This window comes from Canis lupus, chromosome 12 (genome assembly GCF_048164855.1).
Source record: "Canis lupus baileyi chromosome 12, mCanLup2.hap1, whole genome shotgun sequence".
Classification (NCBI taxonomy): domain Eukaryota; kingdom Metazoa; phylum Chordata; class Mammalia; order Carnivora; family Canidae; genus Canis; species Canis lupus.
This window is the reverse complement of record NC_132849.1, coordinates 49,649,009-49,670,966: the sequence shown is the minus strand read 5'-3', so window position 1 is coordinate 49,670,966 and position 21,958 is coordinate 49,649,009. Positions and strand designations below refer to the sequence as shown.

The window sequence follows — 21,958 nt, the reverse complement described above, 5'->3', positions numbered from 1 at the left end:
TGAATGTAGGACCTCTGACCCTGCTGCCCCTGGACTGACCAAGCCAAGGCCACCAAGTAGGCCAGAGCAAGAAGTTCTGTAACTGTCCTCAGGATGGGAGGGAGAAAGGGCAGCCCTGCGAGAGCCAGAGACCTGCTGGGGCCACACAGTGCTCTGGAGGCTGAGCCAGGGCTCACAGGCCAAGGCTTTTGTGGAAACAGCCATCACCTGTTGACAGCAGCTCCAGCCTTGCAATTTCTCGAGCATTGTCAGTCAGCACAGTGGTTATGAGGATCCTGTTTCACTAATGAAGACAGAGCTCAATGAACTTGTCAAGGTCATGCAGCTAGCAAGTCTTTAGGAGCTCCGAGCCCTCAGGGCTGGACATGACAGGTTTCACAGGACGAGGACTCTGTAGCTCCCACACTCAGCTGCTCTGTCTCACCCACCGCAGACTGGGAGTCCCCCTTCAGGAGCCCTTCCTGAGGTGGCCGGACTTACTCTGCCTGTGGTTGAGTTGAAGCTGCTTCCCCGTGACTACTGCGTGCCCCCTGCACCTGTGTAGGGCTCTCCGAGTCACAGACGGTGCCTGAGCGGACTTCCTCCCTGGCCTGGCCTCTGCACTGCCCAGGGATGGGGGGCATGTGGACTGGCCTGGGACACCCCTGGAGCTTCCCGCGTTTCCACCCCTGCTGCCCCAGCTCCGAGGCCCTGGGAGATGTCGAAGTCACACTGGGCCTTGAATGGTCTAGGACGACGAGTTGGAGCGGAGTCCCCCCTGAGCCTGTCTGCACGCAGCTGGGAGGCTGTTCCAGGTCTCCCTCTCCTCTTCCCAGAAGCCTTGCTGGCCCTGAGTTCGGGGATTGTGTTTCTCCAGCCCCCTCTCCCTCTCAGAGCCTTCTGACACCATGGGATCCACAACGATCGGGTGATGTGCGTGCAGAAGCCACCTCTCAATAGCATTATCCGGGGAGTGTTACTAGCCCATTTTACAGATGAGAAGACTAAGATTTGGAGAGCTGACGTCGCTGGGAAAAGGCCACCTCCTTGGCAAGCACCAGTGCTGGGATTCAAACCCAGGTGGATGATCCCTGGGTTTGAATTATCTCAACAGGCCAAACTGCATCCCACTTAGGGTGCTACTTCTGGAATGAGGGGCAGAAGCTTAGAGCCCTCAGCCAGATCCCTGCTGGACTGCTTGAGGCCAGGCTGAGCAGGACGGGCAAGGGCTATGTCCCTGCAGGGTGACAAGGGGCAGCAGCCCCGGGACCTCTGCCCCGCCCCCACTCTCACCCCAGCTGCTTGACTGGGCCAGACAGTGGGGCCCCCAAGGAAGGCAGGCAGTGCTGGCAGCCAAACAAAGGGGTCTGCAGTCAGACACTTCCTCACTGCACAAAGCCCTACTTCCCCCCCAGACACAGAGCTCTGGCCACAAGGACCCCAAAGAATGCCTGGAATGTCGTGGGGCCAGACGGCCTCCTGCAGAGGGGCAGACTGGCTTTGTGCTCAGTATGCCTGGACAACTGACCCCAAGTTAGAAAGGTCACTCCTTGACCTGTGACCTTGCCCTCTCATTCTGTCTCTGGGGGAGCCCAGGCTTCCTTCCCGGGAACTGCAGTGTCCCTCCCACGACAGGAGGACCCCAGTTTGCAGAGCCTTCAGGAAGCCAAAGAGGGAGAGCAGGCTGTCCCCAGGAGGCTGGGCTCTACCCTGAAGACGCAGCTGGGTCCCCTCCTCCCCAGTGTGAGCTCCCTGGGCAGTGGCACCTCCAGCCCCCACCTCCCCGGCTCCTCCAGGGCCCTCCCCGCCCCCGCCGGGCGCCCCGACAGTCCTGGGAGCAGATGTGAACCCCCCTTCACGGGCAGGCACGCGTGCTGGCGTCGGAGGTGACCAATCAGCCCAGACCCATGGGAGTCTAGAGCATGAGGCTGCCTTGAAGAAAGAGAAGGGGGTGCTGGGCAGTGGGAGGGGGTTGCCATCTCCGTCGGTGTGATCAGGTGAAAAGGAGATGTTTGAGTGAAAATTTGAAGGAGGTGAGCCTTGTCGGGAGAGAGCATTCCAGAAAAAAAGGAACAAGTGTGAACGAAGTCCTGCTTGAACAGGGCCCAGCAGGAAGCGCAGTGTCGGCACCGGGAGGCTCCTAGGAGCCGAGTCCCACGGTGATGGCGGGGGGCAGGCCCAGGCCTCAGGGCTCATTCGGGGTGAGATGGGTGCCCTCGTGGGGTTTTGAGCAGAGCAGCGCTGGGATTTAACATGGTCCTCTGCTGCGGGCCAGACTGGGGGCAACCGAGGGGGCAGGAGGCTCCTGGGCCCAGTCAAGGCCTGGCCAGCCTGCACCCATCTCCGCCGGTCCCACGGGAGCCTGGGCCGGGGCCCTGGGGCTGTGCAGTTGCCAAGGCTACATCCATTCTACACTCGGCAGACAGACAGAGCTCTAGGCTAGGACGGACGCATAGCCACAGGACCCTGTGCCTCTCCCACTGAGCCCCTGCCTGATGGGGAAACAGGCCGAGGCAGCCTCTCCCGGCTCTGAGCCCCAGAGCTCAGGGCTGAGGCCTCCTCGTGGACACAGCACACCCTGTCCCCATCGGGCTCGGCGCCTGTCTACGGGCTGCCCAAGAGGCCTTCTTGCTTTTCTAAAGTTTGGCCCCCAGTCTGGCCTGTGACCCAAGGGCCCCGGCACCCATCTCCAAGGGCAGAGGCGGAGCTGGAGAGGGGCCCACCTCACCCCTTGGGGTCAGTGGAGTTAGGAAGGGCCTCAGGGACCCATTGGGGCTGGGAATGACATTGTTGGTGGAGTTCTTGGTAAACTGAGTCAGGGCCCAGCTGGGCCTTTCCAAAGGTAGCAGCATGAGGGAATGTGCAAAGGAGAGAGAAAGGAGGCCAGAGACCACCTTACCCCAAAAGCCAGAGACACATTTTCAGCTTGCCTGTGACTCACTCTTCCTCAGCAGAAAACTGTTTTTTCCTTCAAAAATCACAGACTTCCACTTTCAGACAATACAGTGTTCTCAGGAAGTTACACGTTTTGTTTTTCTGTACAAGCTGCCGGGGGTGGTGTTTGTTTTTGAAATGTTTTATTGTTATGGGGTCTGTGGGCCATGGTGGCCCTCAGACCAGGCTGGCCCCTAAATAGAATGGCCCTATGTGGCAAATAAAAATATACAATGTGCAGCTAAATTTGAATTTCAAACGAACAAATACTTTTTTAGTCTAAGTACGTTCCATGCAATATTTGGGATGTGCTTAAATGAAAAGAAAAAGTGTGTTCATCTATCTGAAATTCAAATTTAACTTCTATTTTACTTAGCCACCTGCCCCTAAGTCCACCGAGCATGCCACTCCTGGCCACCAGCCCCATGGGTCCCCAAGGCCCCTCCTGGTCCATTGACCCTTGAGGGGGGGAACTGGCTCCCAGGCACTGGCTCAGCTCTGCTGGTGCGGGGGGCGGGGGCACTGAGGCCCTCAGGTCACAGGCCAGACTGGGGGCCGAGCTCTAGAGCAGCCCCAAAGCTACAGCCCACACATCTAAGCCTTGTCCCGCTGCTCATTTGCTCCCCCGTCTCTCCTTCTCTCTCCTTTCAGGAAAGGCTGGCAGGTGGTGCTGCTCCCTGCCCCTTAAGTCTTCCCCCCTGGGGTGAGGACCTTCGTCCTGGTCCTTAAGGAGGAGTTGTGCCCTGGCCCTGGCCTTCTGGCCTTCTGGCCTCAACACGAGGGACACAAATCAAAATTTGGCCCTTTACAGGAGGGGCTGCCTCCCCCTGGAAACAGTCCCACACTTCTGCTCCCCTGCCACAAGCTCCTCCGGGGCTCTGGATGCTCCAGAGCTGGGCCTGTTATCCTAGCACCTGTCTCGGAGGGCCATGTTTGAAAGGCATGTTTTCTCCCTCTTTGCTGGCTGAGATACCCAAAGCTCAAGTCCTGCTTCATTTAATTTTATTTTTTTTAATTTTTAATTTTTAAAGATTTTATTTATTTATTCATGAGACACACACACAGAGAGGCAGTCTCCCCTTGGGGAGCCTGATGAAGGACTCGATCCCGGACCCTGAGATCATGACCTGAGCTGAAGGCAGATGCCCAACCACTGAGCTGCTCAGGCGTCCCCCCGCTTCCGTTTTAAAGCATTCCATCATAACCTTTGAGGTATGTACGTTTCCAGCTTTATGGAACCCGAGAACAGATGAAATGCCTCTCTTCTGTTCTCTCACCTCCACCAGGTCACCCACAGATCACTGACCCTGAGCTCTTTGGCTCATTTAACTAGAACCCCCTCTGGACACCTGCTTTCAGCAAGGTCCAGCTTGGTCTCAGGGGTTTGAAGACATAGAGAGGCTCCACTGTGGCCTCAAGGAGCTGAGGATGGTAGGAGTGAGATGGGTAAATGTCTCATCACCTTACGATGATTCCAGGCTTGCCATGGCGGGTGTTTGGGGGCTACCCATGCTGAGAAAGCAGGGTGGGCTTCCCAGAGGAGGCAATGCCTGAACTGAGTCCCCAGAGGTTAGTCAGATTCTATTGGGGAAGGAGAGAAGAAATAGCTTTTCAGAAAAAGGAGAAAGGGGGAACAAAGGCCAGGAAGCTTGGGAGTGAGCAGCTCTCTGAGCTAGAGGGCTTGGGGGAGGTGAGCCCAGGGAGGCAGGAGGACAGGCCTTGGATGCGTCGAGGAGCTCAGATTTTATCCCAAAGAGCCATCGGTAAAATCCTCAGGCTGCACCCCTTTGTCTCAGGCCTTCCCCTCCCTCTGATCCCTCTGTGTTTTTCCACCTCGGGCCCAGACCCCCTCCCCTCCTGGCCCTGCCTGAGCCTTGGGGTCACCAATGCGCTTCCAGACTCCTGGAGCCTAGGCCTGCCCGGCAGCCCCGGCCCTGTTCCCATCTCTTCCTGCTGAACACTCCCCACATTGTTCGCCTTTGTGTCCTTTTTCCTGTGCCTGAGCTATTCTAACTTTATTGCCCTGCTTCTCTCCAAGGGTCATTTGCCAAACTCAGACTGGCGCCACGGATCGGAGAAAACAGAGTCCCACAAGCCCCCAGGACCTCCTCCTGCTGAGGAAGACGGCACAGACCCTCCCAGCCTGCTTCCTCCCCTCCGACCCTTCCACAGGACCCTCATCCTAGCCCACAGGGACTTCTGTGGTCCTGCTCTGGGCCCCTGACCACTGGACTTCCCAAGAGAGGCTTTCTCTGGAGGCAGCCTGCGTGTCCCAGGGGCAGTGAACCCCCGAGGTCCCTGGGTCCCCAGGCAAAGCTGGTGGCTGACCCTAATGACAGCAGGCGTCAATTTGTGAACTTGAAAGGGAACCTGCTGCCTCCTGGATTCCGCTCCTGGGACACTGGGATGGACCTCAAATCACCAAGTCAATGCCGTCCTGTCTGCACATCTCCTTGGTAGGCTGGAGCAGCTGAGGGAAACAGGGCTGCAGACTTGGAACCACTTCACAGATGCCAGCAGCCCTGCTCCATCCTCACTTTATTTCCAAGGAAGTCAGGCTCCGAGGGGTTTGGGTCATCTGGTAAGGCCACAGAGCTGATAAAGCCAGGACTGGCCCCGAGACCCAGACTTCTGGCCTCATGCCCAGTGCCCTTTCTTCCCTGTGCCAAGGGCTGACTTGGTCCTGAAGCTTGTTCTATGGGGAGAGGGAGGGGTAGCACAAGGCCCAGGGAGAGGCTGGGAAGCGTGGCTCAGGCCTGACTCTGCTGCCAACTTCTTACGGGATTCCTGCCAGGCTCTTATCTGGCTCAGCTGCCTCCTTCCAGCTCAGAGCACCCAGATTTCCAGGTTGGAGCCACTTTCTTCTGACTGACATTCTCCCCTGGGTTGAACTCCAGTCAGGCTCTTCTGAGCTCTCTTCTCAACTTGGCCTGGGTTTTGGGCTTCCATGTTTGTCTCTGCGTTGTCCAATGTAGCAAGAATCCTGCTAAACCAGCCTACCCAGAACCCCCCATCCTCAATATCTGATCATCCTCGACATCCAATGGAGTTCCCAACCCCATGCCTTCCCGGGGGTGACATGTGACCTCCCTGGCCTGGCTTCAGCAGGAATCCTGTGAGGCTGGTGTCCCCAGAATCCCCTGACCCCTGGGGTTTCCTCTCAGTACTTTTCCATCCACACTCCACCCTCGCTGCTTGGCTATAATTCCCTCTTTTCGTCCTGTTCAGAGTGAGCCCAGTCTCCCTCCTCCACTGCAAAACCCCATTGCTGTGGTCCCTGTATGGCTCGGATCGTGACAGTTCCCTGACTAGAGTTTCCCCACCCCCTCATTCTATAACAAGTGTCATGATAACTGTTTTTGTTTTTGTTTTTGTTTTTAGATTTTATTTATTTATTTATTCATGAGAGACACAGAGTGAGAGGCAGAGACATAGGCAGAGGGACAAGCAGACTCCCTGTGGAGAGCCTGATGTGGGATTCGATCCCAGGACCCCTGGGTCACGACTTGAGCTGAAGGCAGACGCTCAACCACTGAGCCACCCAGGCGTCCCATGATAACTGGTTTTTGAAGACTTCTGTTCCTATCAGAATCCCCTCTTGCTGGTGTAGCCCTAAGGCTCTGAAACGACTTCCTCACATCCTCCTCCCGCTATGCCTGTGATTTGGAACTCTAGGTTCCTTACAAGGAGGGACAGCAGGGTATCCCTGGGTGGCGCAGCGGTCTGGCGCCTGCCTTTGGCCCAGGGCGCGATCCTGGAGACCCGGGATCGGATCCCACGTCGGGCTCCCGGTGCATGGAGCCTGCTTCTCCTCTGCCTGTGTCTCTGCCTCATTCTCTCTCTCTCTGTGACTATCACAAATAAATAAAAATTTAAAAAAAATTTTTTACAAGGAGGGACAGCATGATGTTCGTGAAAACACCAAGGACGCTTTTTTACTTTAACCAACTGGAAACTCTCAGCGTGAGGGAGGGGAAATTTGGGAGCCCAGACACTTGAGAGAGGGAAGACCTTATCTCAGGTGCTGCAAGCCCAGATCCCCAGGCTTCTGCTGGCTCTGGGTCCTGAGGAGGGAAGGCCAGCGGATCCATGATCTTGTCTGGCTTTCCCCTACCCCTTCCCTCCCACAGAAAAACCTTCTCTTCAACCTTGAGACTGCCACCCCCACCCACAGTGCCTTGGGTCTCTCTAGGAGGTGTGTTTTATACCTTGTTCTTTCAAGGGGGACCCCAAAGCACCTGACTCCTTTATTTTAATCCTGAAACCCACATCATTGGGCAGATTGTGAGTTGCCTTTCATAGACTGAAAAAAAATCTAAGAATCAGAGGTTCCCCAGAAAGGACTAGCTAGGGTAGACCAGCAGTTGGAAAGGAGTGCTTCTGGAGGCTTAACCAAATCTACAACTCCCTGCAGTTCACTCGATAAGGAGCTCTTGGGTTTCCCCTTCCTGTCCAGATATTGGCTTAAATTTGTTTTCCTTTTTCTGGTCTGCAAGTTACAAAACCAAGAAATTTTGTCATAAAAATAACAATGACCAAAGCCAGGCTCCAGAGAGCCTCCAGTCAGAGCCAGTAACCTCAGGCTGCTCAGGCACCCAGCACTCTCACCCCGACTGCAGCCAGGAGAGCTGAGGGCTTTGCTGCACCAGTCCAAGTCGGGGAGCGAGCAGCAAGACCAGTATCAGAAACCAAAACATGCCCGGCACTCAACACGGTTTTGAATGCCATGGAGAATGCCAAGCCAGGTCTTTGCTGTGTGTGCTGCCCTCAAAAATCCAGACAAATGTCCTGTTCACAGCAGGGAAAACAATTGCACTGATTAATTGTGCTTCTGTGGATGTCTCCATTCTCCAGACTTCTGAGTGCATTCCAGTGAGGCCGTCTGCCAGATGGAAGTGTTGTCACACACAGTTTCTTGGTGCAAACTGCAAGGCTCATGAGCCTCAAGCAAGCCTGTTAGAATTCCTTTTACTAAATGGCCATAATCAAAGAACAAGCTCTTAGTTATCTAGCAATGAGCTTTAGAAATCGATGAGTACGCAAAATCGCAATTTATGAGTTCAGCAATTTTTCTTTTGCTGCTAAAAATATTAGCCCGTGAAAATCTTACAGTGTCTGGAAGGGATACAGTCAATTGCTAAATTGTGTACAAGAGGCCGATCCATCGCTCCCTTCTTGCCACCACTGCACAGGGCTCGGGGTCAGGGAGCGGCCTGAGCTGGCCCGGGAGAGGGAATGTGGGAGACCTCATTCTCAGGTCCCCACGGGCCAGGGCACCAGCAAGAGGATGTGAGTACTGCCTGGCCTGAAGAGTGTGTGGCTACAGACAGAAAACCCTAGGTTGATGTGAGGACGATGGTTGACACCTGGCCTTGGCGCAGTGGCACTTGGGGGCAGGCAGTGCTGGGTCAGCCTGGCCTCCTGGCCACCCTGCAAGAGTCTGCTTCCTTATCTGGCTCACTGTGCCAGGAGGCTCAATGGAACCAGGCAATGTCCTTCAGGCTTATCCTGTCCCTCGACGGGTACAGCTGGCCTCACTGAGCTGGAGGGAGAGAAGCTGGGCATTGGGTTCGAGCCTCAGCTCCAGCGTTCACTGCACTGGAGGTCATGGGCCCCTTGGAACTCAGGCCCTCATCTCTGTAACAGGTTGCTAATATGGGCCGTGCTTGGGTTTTGGCCAGGATTAGATGAGAACATGGAGGGGGTGGTTGTTATTACTGGCATAAAAAGAGCCATTTCCTAGCTCATTAATGTGGAAAATGTAAAGTCTGGATGTCTAAGGACAAAGGCTCCACTGGCCCTTTCCGTGCTCCCTCCTCACTCCCATATTGTCCAGGGTTTATTTTGGTTGTTTTGGAACTTCCAGAACAATGGGTTCTGCGGATTGGTTCTGCAGCCATTCTTGGCCCCAAAGGATGCATTTGCTGAGCTGAGGCCACATTCCAAGAGTAAAGGGCCTGGAGGGATGTTGACCTGGCTCAGTCCTGAAGCTTAGTGAGCTAGCCGTGCTGGGGGTCGGAAGCACTGGGACATGACCGTGTCACCACCGCAGCCCTAGCCCAGGGCCTCCTGGGCTTATTCTAGGTCATCAGCTTGACTCTTAAAATTCAGAAAAGGCCAAGAAGTGCCAACTCCTTCTTCCTCCAGCTCTGACCCTCCAAGGTGCTGTCTGGCCTCCACAGTCTCTAGCTACCAGGCTCCCTGGCTCTCTAGCCACGCTGCTTCCACCTTGTAGGTCCCCAAATGTAGTGAGTGTCCCTGGTGGCCCCACTGCAGTGTCAGATGAGGGCCAGGGCCCTAGGGAGGAAGCCAAGCATGTCTCCTCCCTCCCGTGTCTCTAGGCTCGGGCCTCAAAGCACCTGCATTGTTTATCCACCGGCTTGGCATCCACAGAACTGAGCTCTTCCACATGGGATCCTGGTCTGTAACTCCTCCATGTCCTCTGTGCCACCCTGTCCCTCTGACCCACCCTGGCCAGGGAGGACAGGACAGCTGGGGGACCCCTTTAATGTGTGAGAGGTTAGAAGGTCCCTGATGCCTGCTGTCAAGGAGGGATTGCCCATTAAAAGACAGCTGTAGGGACACCTGGGTGGCCCAGTGGTTGAGCGTCTGCTTTTGGCTCAGGTCGTGATCCCGGGGTCCTGCGATCGAGTGCCGCATGGAGCTCCCCGCAGGGAGCCTGCTTCTCCCTCTGCCTGTGTCTCTTCCTCTGTCTCTCTGTGTCTCTCATGGATAGAGAAATAAAATCTTAAAAAAAAAAAAAAAAAAAAAGGCAGCTGTATATAAAGAGGGATGGCTAAGAAGCTCCTGACAGGCTATTTGGGAGGGAGCTTCAAATCCATCCCGCGCCACCTTCTTTCTGTTCAGGCTTCTCTCTCTCCATCTTTGCTCATGTTCTTCCTTCCACCCAGACTCTGCCTGTCGCTTCCTCTCTCCTGTCCTGAGAGCCAGCCTGAGCCTCACCTCCTCTGAGAAGCCTTCCCCATGCAGACCCTCCTGCCACTGGCATCCTGCTTTCTATGCTTTGTACGGGGCCTCCCTGAGACTCAGGCCTGATTCTAGAGGCTTCCTGGCCATATGACTCTCTCTAAAGCAGGGGCAGTGTCACCTACCTCACAGTGTCATAAGGGCCCGGCACATAGTGGGTGCCCCCCGATATTCTGCAGGGAGGGAGGCTTGAGTGGCACCCTCAGTGTGAGTCCAGGGCATGTGCCACAATCTGGGGGTTTTATTCTACAACAGAAATGGAAGCTGACCCCATCCCACTCAGTCCATGCTGTTTGTTGGGCCTTCCCTTCCTTCTGGGAAGTAGAATTTATTATCAGAGGGACAATGCAGGCTGGAGTTTCTGTTTCTATTCTGCACGGAGCAGTTGCTTTCTATGAACCAAAGCATATATAGTAATATCCTTTGGGTCAGCGGAAAATAAATGATAAGGTCAGAATTCCCCCTAAAGGACCCTTTCCCAGTGAGATGTCCTGGATAGATGGTTTCTGGGAATTCCCAGCAGCAGTTTGTTTGGGGTCTACAGGGTCCCGCCAGCCCCGTTGCGGGAAGGTCTAGCTCCGGATCTGACCACTCCAGAGGGAGGCCAGGCCTGGACCGGCGCATCAACAATGTCTGCGAAGGCTCAGTCCCGTGGCCACGCTGATGCCAGAGGGCTTTTTACGTGGAGTCCACATTCGGTCAAGCCTTGGCCAGGCTGATTTAGGGGCCTGTTTGGATTAGTGTCCTGGATGAGCACCATGGTAGGTCTCATAATTAGACTGAGGCTCCACGGCACTAACTCTGTGGAATGATCAAGCCCACAGGAGTACAGAGGAAGGCAAAATCATGGTGGCTCTGTTGGCCAGCAAGGGTGACACAGGGCGACTGGCAGCTGACCTGGGCCTGGGGACAGCAGTTAGGTGACCGGCAGGGGAGAGAAGAGAGCATGGCAGGTGAAGAGTCAGCCGTGGAGACCAAGACCTGGGATTGAGGATGACTGTGTAGCAGCCACAAAGAGGCCAACAGGCTCACAGCGGAGGGTGTATGCTAGAGGCTCCAAGTGCAAAACACGGACATGTCGTAGGGTCCTGAGTGGCCAGTAGTGGCAGGAGTGTCACGGGGGCCCTAAGAGGGGAGCAGTGGATAGCAGTGGGCCTGTGGCTGTATCTGGAAGGCAGAGTCCTTTTTCTTTTTTCTTTTTTTTTAAGATTTTATCTATTTATTCATGAGAGACACACAGAGAGAGGCACAGACACAGGCAGAGGGAGAAGCAGGCTCCATGCAGGGAGCCCGACGTGGGACTTGATCCCGGGGCTCCAGGATCACGCCCTGGGCTAAAGGCAGTGCTAAACCGCTGGGCCACCAGGGCTGCCCCAGGGTCCTGTCTTGAAGAAAGCTGGGGCTGGGGACTCCCGACCTGAATGCCTCTGGTACAGCTGGTGAGGTCTGAGCAGAGAGGATTGGAATCTGAATTTGAGGCTGGGCAATCATGGGTGGGGTGAGGAGAACAGACGTGCATGGATTTGAAGACAGACTCCAGGTGTGCTGAGCTGGCAGAGAGGCTGCTGGGGCCAGGCAGGAGTGTATCCGGTGCGGGAGAGGGCATGAATCTGGTGAAGTAATCACACACACACACACACACACACACACACACCTCTCTGCACACACCCCTACATCCTGCACACGTTGGGCTGCAAGCCAGTGTCACGCGTGCCTACTGCAGACTCAGGGTAGGAGGCCCTGCAGTCATTGCAAGCATTCCGGAGTGCAGACACGGCCACGCCTGGGCTAAGTTCTGGAGAAAGAACAAAAGCAACACCTGCCACTGAGCGGGGTTTGCAGGACCAGCAGGGGTGGGCCACTAAGACTTGGGGCGGCCCAGTGCAGGCTGAGGATGTGGAATTGGGGATACTAATGTTGGCTCCACATTTATGTGTGGGGGAGGGGTTGAGTGGGAAGACAGAGAAAGGAGAACCCTTTCTGTGGACCCGAGCGGTTCAGCCCTGGCCCCACACGCAGCCCACTCAGAGAGACCAAAGGCCTGCAGACCCACCCTCCTTAGAAAGCTCCCAACCATCTGCAGGGCCCAGCGTGACTCTTGGGGGTCTCACCTCCTCCCAAATGTCTTGTCCAAGACCTCCTTTGACATCATGTGCACTGTCCTCCCGGAGAGAAGCTCTGGTTCATGCGACTTTCCCAGCTCCCTGAATTCCCTATGACACATCCGTGGCTTTAATACAGCTCCGACTGGCCAGAGGGGGCATGGGGAAGAAAGACCCTCCAGCGGGAAGAAGAGCCCATGTGGTAAGTGTAAGGGAGCTTCCTGGTGGCTGGAGGGTAGACCGGGAGGAGAGGTGGGCAGGCGCTGGAGCCGAGCGGGGGCCAGAGTGACTAAGGCCCTGGCACTGAAGTGATGACCATGCTTTTGAGCCTGAGGCAAGTGACATCCGTCAAGTGGTTTGCTGCTCCATGCAGTCAGGAGGCAGTGCGAGGGGCTACTGTCCAAGCACCTATCCCTGGCATTGAGGCTGGGGTGCGGGGCACGGGGGGTGGGATGGGTCTTCCAGAGACTGTAACACAGGTCAGAACACGCACGCCAGCCGTATCAGAACCAATGTGGTGCCTCTTTCATCAAACCTCCGCAGTGTGACTCTTTGGCTTACTTCACAGGTGATGTTTCTGTGGTTGGGGGATGACCATGGACTTGCAAAAGCCCCAGTAACGTGTCTAGTTTCTCCTGATGATCATCAGTCTGGGAACCTCTGACACGGAACACTCAGCACTGTGTCATTTCCCCTTAGGTAGCATGCTGAGCCCTGGTGAGGGGTATAGGAAGAAGGCTTGGGTGCAGGGCCCCAGACTCTTGGTCAGGGGTGTAGGGCAGGGGTGGGCAGGCAGCCCACCAGGAACAGCTTCTCTTGCCCAGTGCCTGGCATCCTCCCTGCAGCTCTTCAGCTGCTCATGGTAGCCCTCAGAGGTGGGACGGGGGCAGTCCGCACCCTGGGATTCCTGGGGTTCAGCTCTGGGCTCCCCACACCTACGGGCCTAGACTCCAGCCTGGTGGTGTTTCCAGGTGGTCCTTGGAGCAGTCATTCATCCTGCTAACCAGTCAGATGTGAGACGCCAGCAGAAGGTGACAATGACCCCATTCTTGGGTCTCAGACCCCCTAGGGTGGTTGTTTCCTCCTGAGGCTCTGGAGGCACCCCACCCATTGCCTGCCCTCACCTGAGTCCAGAGGAAAGGTGGGCGTGCAAGGAGCACGTTGGGCTGTGCACGCCTCTGGGAGGTGAACCAGAACAGAAGCCCAGCCTGGGGCCTCTTCAAAGCCACAGGGGAACGAGGGCAAGAGAGGAGACTCCTGGTTGCTAAGGGCCAGCTGTGTGCGGGGCAGCTGGCGGATGCAAACTCATGCACAATCCCATTCTATCGAGGGGGGAGACTGAGGCTCAGAAAGGTAGAGGGACTTGGTCAAGGCCCCTCAGTTAGTGGGTGTGTGGCTCTGGGACTCTGGAGCCATGCCCTGCCCCAGCCAGGGAGGGATGCTTGGAACCACCACCACCACTAACAGAAACGTCCAAGTTCCAAGAATTGAAACGGCCTGGGGACCACATGGCTCATTTTTTCTGGAATCTCTGTCGAATCCAGCCAAGTGGAAAGTCCGACCTTTGTTCCCTTCCCAGCCTCACAGGCCGAGCCAGGGTGGATGGCCACCCCGGCCCTCGACTTCCTGCTGGTCCCAGGTGGCCCCTCCGGGGGTGCTCCTCATACACTTGGCTGGGGCCGCCTGAGCTCAGGAAGGTGGGGGGGGGCGGGCGGCCGCCACCCGCGGGGAGCCCCAAGAGCGCAGTGGGGCTTTCCCTGGGCTCCGTGAGCCGGGCCTTTCTTCCTGGCTCGGCCTGGGGCCAGCATCACGCCCCCCCCCCCCCCCCCGCCCCGGCCTCCGCCTCCACCCCTCCCTGTCTCAGGCCCAGGCCCCGGGAGCAGGAGCAGTTAGGGGGCGGTGAGCTTCCCGGGCTGTCCACTGCCAGGGCTTCCCCAGGACAGCTGTGACCTCATCTGCCAGCAGAGCAGGCCGGGGGACATCCTGCGTGACTCATCGGTGGGCCCCGCACCAGGGGCTTCCGGGCCCAGGAGAAACCAGACACAGAGGCCCATTGTTTGCTCCGGAAGCCCCCCCTCTCACGCTGCAGCCTCAAAGGGGGCGTTTGTGTGTTCTTGGTTCTCTGTGGCTAGAGTCCTCTGGGGCGTGGGGGCCCCTGCGGCAGGAGGAAAGTCAGCAGCCAGGCACTCACCCTTGAACCCCAAAAGTACACCCCTGATGTGGGACCCCCTCTTTCTCCCTCCTGGCTCCAAAAAAAGAGTGAGTGAAAAGGTTGTGGGTCAGCAGGTGAGGCAGCTATGACCTGTTTCTCTCTGCTCTCTCCGGGTCCCCATGTAGGGCACCCCCCAGGACCCAAGGGGCCGGGCAGGTGGCCTAAACTGGGCACAGCTGGGGAATGAGGAGGAGCGGGCTGCCCCGCTGCCCCTGGGGACGGGCCAAGCTGGGTGTCCTTAGAAACCTCAAGGGGAAAACAAACAAACAAAACAAAACTTTTTCTTTCTTCTTCTTCTTCTTCTTTTTTTTTTTTTAGAGGAATCAAAGGATATAAAAGAGCATTTACAGGAAGCAAAATCCAAACGACTAACAAGTTCGTGAAGAGGTTGTAAACCCTGCTAGCTATCAAGGAAATGCAAATTAAAACAATGAAGTACTATTTCACACCCAAGAGATTGGCAAAAATGACCAAGACAGGTATTGTCGAGAATTGGCAGCATGGGCAAGGGGGGAATCAACTCTCAGGAGCTGCTGGGGGGAAAAAACACCGGCAGGCAAGTGATGGGTTTTTACTGGAAATCTTTATGTAAATTCAATGTGTACAGACCTCTGAGCAGGAATCCTGCCCCTGTGGAGCTCAGCCCCAGAGTACTGGGTGAGGCCCTAGAGTACCATGGCAGAGAACCCTTCCCCAGCTGGGGCCCCCCCACCCCCATGCACACGTATTCCCCAGTGTGCGGGCCTTCTTCAGCAAAACCTGGAAACCTGGAAACCAGGCCCCAGGGAGGTTCCCTCACCTGCTGTCCTTCCTGGAACCCACCACTGTCCAGCTGCCGACTCTGGCCCTTGGGGGTTTGGTTTCAGGACCCTGACCCTGAAGAAAGCAAGACACCCCATTTCCTTTCTAAGCTCCAGGATAACATCCCAACCCTCCCCACTCAATATGAGCTTTCTATCTTTGGGGAGCAAATCACCACAAACTTGGCAGCTTAAAGCAGCATGCCTTTGTCACCTCATCTCACAGTTGCTGTGGATCAGGAATCTGGGCCTGGCTTCTCTGGATCCTTTGCTCGGGGCCTCAAAAGAATGTAGTCTAAATGTAAGCCGGCAGCATTCTCATCTGGAGGCTCAAGTGGGGAAGAAGCTGCTTCTGAGTTCAGGCATTTCCTTGCAGCTGGATGACCGAGGCCCAGCTCTTTCTGACTTCAGCTGGAGGCCACGCCCTGATCGAGACCGCCTGTGGTTCTTTGCCACATGGGCTTCCTTCACATGGCTGTTTATTCCACCAAGCTGGCAAGGACAGGCTGTCTACTCAGAGGGGGCCCAATCCCATGTTTAAGGGTTCTTCCCCAATTAAGCCAGTCCCACTCAGAATAACCCCTGTTTTGATTAACTCAGAATTGACTGGTTTGGAATCTTACCGACACCTGCAAAATCCCTTCATATTCTATGAGCTAGGACCAAGTCACAGGTCCTGCCCACACCCAAGGGGAGGGAATTATGGGCTGAACATAGGGCGGGAAAACATGGGGGCCACTCTAGGGTGTGTCCACCACCTTTTCTGTCTTCCTGTAGAGGAAAGCTCCCATCTGCTGAAGGGAGGTGAAGGCTCAGGTTGTAAAGAACAACCTTGGGAGATGCAGCCTTCCCCACAGGGTGGTACAGGGTACCTGATGCAGGGTGGGACAGGGTACTTGGTGAGGGTGGGACTGGGCACCCAGTGAGGGGGAGAGAGGGCGGGGCTGTGGAGTAAGGGCCAACAGGAGTGGTGCTGGGGTGCTTGTCTACCTGAGGTGTGGAGGATTTTGAGGGGTGGGTGGGAAATGAGGTCCTGGGGAGGGCTGGCCTCTCCAACAGCATGAGTAAGTGAGGAGGAGTTGGGGCAGTAGGCACGGTGTACTCTGTGGGTGCCCTGGGATGACCAATTCTCTATTTCCAGCTGAGAGGGCCCCAGAGACAGGCACTCCTCATACATGTCAGCCCCTTACATTGCAACCTCTTCTGCCCCCACTATCCTTGCAATTGGGGGACCCACCCCCTCCTCTGCACAGCTTTCATGGGCGCCTAAGAGGTCAGCTATGGGGCAGATGGGAGGGCACTACGTATCCCCACAGAGGGATAGTGGGAGGATTGTCAGCCTGCTGGCCTCAGCTCAGCCTGCTCCAGGGAGGAACATTGTCAACCAAGAACAAGCACCCACTATGCTGGGCCTCCTCCCACTGCTGGGTTCGGATCCAGCAGGGACCCTCTTGGAGGTTCAGAGCCTTTAGTGCCTGTGGGCTGCCCTGGCAGCCCAGGTTTCATACTCCATGCCCTCCTGAGAGAAAGGCACAAGGCCCTGGTGGCCCCGGGTAAGGGTGAGTCCTTGAATCTGGGATCCTGCCCAGATGTCCTGGCTTTCATCCTGCCCAGTTCTTGAGAACTCCCTGCCCTGCCTCTGCACCTTGACCACCTGCCAAGCTGTGAGGTGGATGGGGTACCTGCCTCCTCTGACCTGGCCAACAAGGAGTCCCAGCCCTGTGCCACTGACTGGACCCTGGATCTCAGGCCTACTTCAGTTTCCTCTCACATTCTGGCCTACCTACCACTCTCACCCTAAGCTGAGTGCTCCCAGGACCAGGTTCCTGACCCAGAACCAATATCCTCAATCACCCTCAGCCTTTGCTCACACGTCAACCAAGCAAGGGTTCCAGATAAGGCATACACAAGCAAAGGTGGGGCCCTGGCACGATGGTTAACTCCTCTGAGCGGTGCTGGCCTCAGCACACGCTGGTCTGTTGCACTTGGTCTTCAGATGCAAACCACAGAAACCAGCTTTGGCTAACTTACTTAGAAAAAGATTTTAGTGGAAGAGTATTGTGCTGCTCACAATGGATTATCAGGAAGGCTGGAGAGCAAGGGAGGTGAGCACCGCTGGACAGTGTCTCCCATGGGGACAAAGTGCTAGTACCTTCCACCCCTGGGTGGACCCTGCTGGATCCTTCAATCGTGTCAGCCTCTTTCTGAAGCTTTGTGTCACTCCCTCCAGATTCAAAACCCCAGGTACAAGAGTTTGACTGGTCAAGCTACCCCCTGGCTGAGGAGTGAGGAGTGGACAGTAACTTCATCTTCTATGGTGCGAAGTAGGCTCTCCTTTCTTGGGGGTCGTCCAGCAGAGGAAGAGCATGGCCGTCACCTCTCAGGTAGACTCCCCCGTCTTGGCAATGGTGACTCCTGGGGCCCAGCATTCCCAGTGTGCATCAGATCCAACCAGTACGGGTTGAGGTCTCTCTGACCTGCCTCAGGATGTCTGGAGGACTGGTCACTCTTTGGACCTGGCCTGTGCACTCTCCATTTGTGTTGATGACAAGCAACTGTGCCTCGTTTCATCCCAGAACTGAGTCCCCCACCAAGCCTTAACAGACACACAGGCATTTGTGTTCCATACCTTGGGGTTTCTGACACTCCATATCTGGTACGTGGCTCATAGACTTCAGCTTAACTGGTGTTTTGCTCCTCTAGCGAATGTCCACCCTCAGAGTCATCAAATGGGGCATTTCTTCTATGATTTTACAAGATTCCCTATAACATTGTTTGGTTCTGCTGAACAAGGACATGAAGAATCCCTGGTCTAGGCTGGGCAGGGCTGGGAATGAGGAACCCGGAGCAGCAGCCTCCCAGCTGAAAATAGTCAGTATCCAGAGGGACATCTGGGAGGCCAGGAGGATAGGCCAGAGACTGCTCTCTTGGTCCTGCATCTAGAGGCTTCTCTCCTCTCCCGTGGCTCAGGGGATGGGCCTGGGGAGGCGTGGGGTGCCATCCCCGTCACAGTTCTGCTTCCAGACTCCTGCCCCGGTTGACTCAGCCTGCTTTCTCCAGCAAACTGAATTTTGGCCCTGAACATGGAAGAGGGTTCCTGAGCATTCGCTTGACCTGACAACCACCCCACAACACCATAAGGGTCTGAAGGGGAGGAGCAGAGCCCAGAGGCAGCTACCATGAAAGCTTGATCCTCAGAGCTGACTCATGGGCTCAGACCCCCCAGGGCTTCTAGGCTCAGCTAACTGCCCACCTTAGGATGAGGAATTTGCTCCCCGAACGAGGGGGATCAGATTGCACATTCCTGAGGCCTGAGTCACTCCCGGATCTTGCCTATTTTCGGGAATGTGTTTGTGCTAAGGCTGGGAGGAGAGCTGAGGGCCTGGAGGGATTGCACACTCCACAGGCAGTTCACTCCGTGTCCAGCTGGCCTGGGGCGGGGGATGAGGGCCCTCCCCCAACAAAGACGAGAGGGACAAGGCTGTGACCTTTGGAGCCACTGAGATGCGGTTCTGAATGGGCCCCAGAGGACCAGAGAAGGAAGAGGTCAGACTGAGGCAAGAACCCGAGCCTTTGCTTTGTCCAGAGTTGGCTTTAATTTGATCCCATGGGACAAAGAGTGGAGAGGGGCCAGTCCAAGCAGGGCTCCCTTGCCACAGCCCTGGGAAAAGGACTTGGTCCCTCCCCACCTCCTTCCAGGAAGGACAACCTCCTGGAGGGCACAGAGAGCTGAGTGAGGGTCTGGTTGCTCCTGGCTCCCCCTGAGCCATGGCTGTGAATCCTAGCCCCTCGCCCACCTTAGGGTGCTCCATCCAGGGTGCTCTGTTGAGATGCTCCTTTTCTGTCTCCAGCATGATCCACGCAGCTGTGGAGAGAACCCCCGCACTCCTCAGTAAATCGGCTGCTGTCACAGAGGGCATATTCAGGCACACACTGTAACCAAGCCCTTTGTGTTGTGTGGCCATGTGCCCTGGTTTGCCTGGATTGCTGGACAATTATTAATAGTACCTCTTTTCCCTCTCAAAAATGTCCTGGTTTGGAAGATAGGTGTATATTCACTCTAATTTTATAGATATTATTTTATTTAGTCCCCGCAATGCCCTACAAGAGGGGCTAAGAGCCCCATTTTATGATAGAGAAACCAAGGCTTACAGAAGAGAAATAACTTGCCCAAGGTCATACAGTTGGAAGTGGCAGATCCGGAAACTGTTAGGAACTCAGCTCTTGACTTCAAAGCCCCTTGACTTAGCCACAACACAAATTTCCTCTCCTTTGATGCCTTGAAGGAGTGAGAATCCAGTATCTCCAAATAGTAGAGAAATAACAATTAAAGTCCTGGAGTTATCTTGGCTCTCCTCCCAGCCCCACACTTCGGCTATCTTTGGCATGTTGTTCCCTTTTTGAGAGACAGCGTGCACAAATCTGATTTGCTTGTTGGCGGTGGAGGTATCATAATCATCAGACGAACAAGCATCGCTGTGCCTTCCGTGTGCCAGGCGTTGCATCCAATCCTCACGCCAGCCCTGCAGGCAGGATGTTTTGGTCCTCCTTGCACAGAAAGGAAACTCCCCAAGGTCATACAGCTGCAAGGAGTCAGAGGGGTCAGAACGTGGAGATCCCAGCTTTGAGCCAAGTGAACTCTGCGCAGGGTGCCATTTCGGAAGCTCACCAATGGAGCGCTGTGTGGGCTGCAAGGGAATAAGGTTCCACTGCGTGTATGGCAGAGACAAATGGCTGAACCACTTTATGGACCCAAAGACTCTCAAAGTCCCCAGGCATCTTGGCTACCGAGGAGCCAGGGCTGTCTTGCCCAAGAGCACAGCAATAAGCCCCATGAGTTGGTCTGAGGCCCATACACAGATGGTCTTCATTTGCTGATACATCACATTTAAAAGGTTTCCAGACGGCGCTTTTATTTCTTTGGTGGAGAGATCAGACAATGTTCAGAGCAGAGCATGTCCACCCTGAAGGTAGAAAACAAACCGTTTCTGGAGACCAGAACTCCCTGCTCCAGTTTCTGCACCCAGAGACCAGCACACTGTGAGAGCCTCTTCCCGCCCCAACACCCTGGTCCCTGGGGGAGAGAGATATAAAAGCAAGCACATTCCAGATGGTCCAGGGAAAAGGGGATTTGGGAAAAGGATGTTTGTTCAAAATTTACCAAAAATAGATAACCAAGGGGAGGAAGAGTCCACCTCTTGACCCATTTAAAAAGCTATTTCCCAGGAAAGACTTTCTAAGTAGTGGACAGTCACAAGAGGAAAAACCAGTGGCTTTGACAATGTAAAAATATAAACATTGGGAGGTTAAAAGCCATCAAAAAACAAAAATAAAAGGAAACAGCACACTAGTAAAACACATATGCCACAAATGTCACAATGGCAATGTAGAGAGAGCTCATAGAGTGATTTGCTGGTATTTCCAGGAACTGGTGCAGACCCATGACACTGGTCCTCTTGGACCTCAGCTGGTGGTGGCATATAAGTCAGGGACAACCCTTCTAGAAATATTTTGGCAGAATCAAGGATGTTTAACTAGACAACATAAATGTCTTGGAATTTTCTCTGTGGAAATAATTAGAAATTCAAACAAGAAATTATGGGCAAAGATGATCCATAATGGGAATGTGGAGTAGCAAAAAACTCAGAAGCCTAAGATATTCCAAAATAGGTGAAAAATTAAATATATTACACTCCAGCTATATGATTACGCGGCCCTTTAAAATGGTATTTTTGAAGAATGTTCATGCAGAGCAAAAAGAACTATAAAATGTTATTGAACAGGGGGAATCCCTGGGTGGCGCAGCAGTTTGGCGCCTGCCTTTGGCTCAGGGCGCGATCCTGGAGGCCCGGGATCGAGTCCCACGTCAGGCTCCCGGTGCATGGAGCCTGCTTCTCCCTCTGCCTGTGTCTCTGCCTCTCTCTCTCTCTCTGTGACTATCATAAATAAAAATTAAAAAAAAAATGTTATTGAACAGACTGCAAGGCAATTGTATGATCCCAATTTTAAAAAGCATGCATCCGTACATGAATGGCACGGCTATGTAGAAACATGACGACTGCCAACCATATACCCCGGGGTCAGGGAGAGTATGTTATGGCACTTTCCCTTCAGGCACCATCCCTAAGGCATGTAAGCTGGCACCACCCCCTGCCCTCTGAGGATGGTAGGCACGTCATGAGATCACTTAATGTTCCAGAGGATGGAGGGGAGGCTGGGAATGGGGAAGGAGCCTGGGGGAAGGTCCAGAGCAAAAATGGCCCGGAGAGCAGGACGTTCAGGTGCCACCAGTAATGGTAGGTCCGGAGAATGTCAGGGCCAGTGGACCATAGGCCAGTGGACCACGAATATCACCACAATCCGAGTCCAGATGACAGCATCAAGGACCAGTCCCCAGATTAGCTCCATGGACAGAGACAGGCGCAATGGTTGGGTTGACCTGCTCTGTGGAAAGGAGTCAGAAGAACTGGGTCGTTGGCCTCTGTCTCTGCCCCAACTCACCACCTGGTCCTGGTGAGATGCTGAGCTTCTCTAGCCCCCGTTAGCTCATCTCTAACACTGGATGTGAGTTCACCCTTTGCCTACCTGTTGTGAGGACTGAAGCAGGCCGTGTAGACCATGTGGGGATCTATGGATTCCTGCTGGCCTCTGAGGGATGAGGCTGATTCCAGGACTTGATAGCCCCAGGCCCCTCCAGAGCCAGCCTTTTTCTAGAATCCTTCCCTTTCCACAAGCCCCAGGCCTGTTTCTTCTGGACCCCTCCAGCACTTTCTGCCTGACCACACAGATCCTTAGCTCTTTCATGCGTGAAAAGCTCGTCTTTATGTATTTTTTATTTAAACTCAATTAGCCAACATAGAGTACATCATCAGTTTCAGGTGTAGTGTTCAATAATTCATCGGTTGCGTGTAAAACCCAGTGCTCATCGTATCGCGTAAAGCTTG

The 21,958-nt window shown here is 54.9% G+C and overlaps 1 long non-coding RNA gene across 1 annotated transcript; it reads left to right on the top strand.

Annotated features, from left to right (window-relative positions):
* The first annotated feature begins 13,905 nt into the window (after window positions 1-13,905).
* On the top strand, window positions 13,906-20,943 carry LOC140601674 (uncharacterized). Its single transcript, XR_012004680.1, has 3 exons — window positions 13,906-14,288; window positions 14,533-14,693; window positions 17,245-20,943. It is a non-coding gene; the product is annotated as an uncharacterized lncRNA (long non-coding RNA).
* Window positions 20,944-21,958: the final 1,015 nt, after the last annotated feature.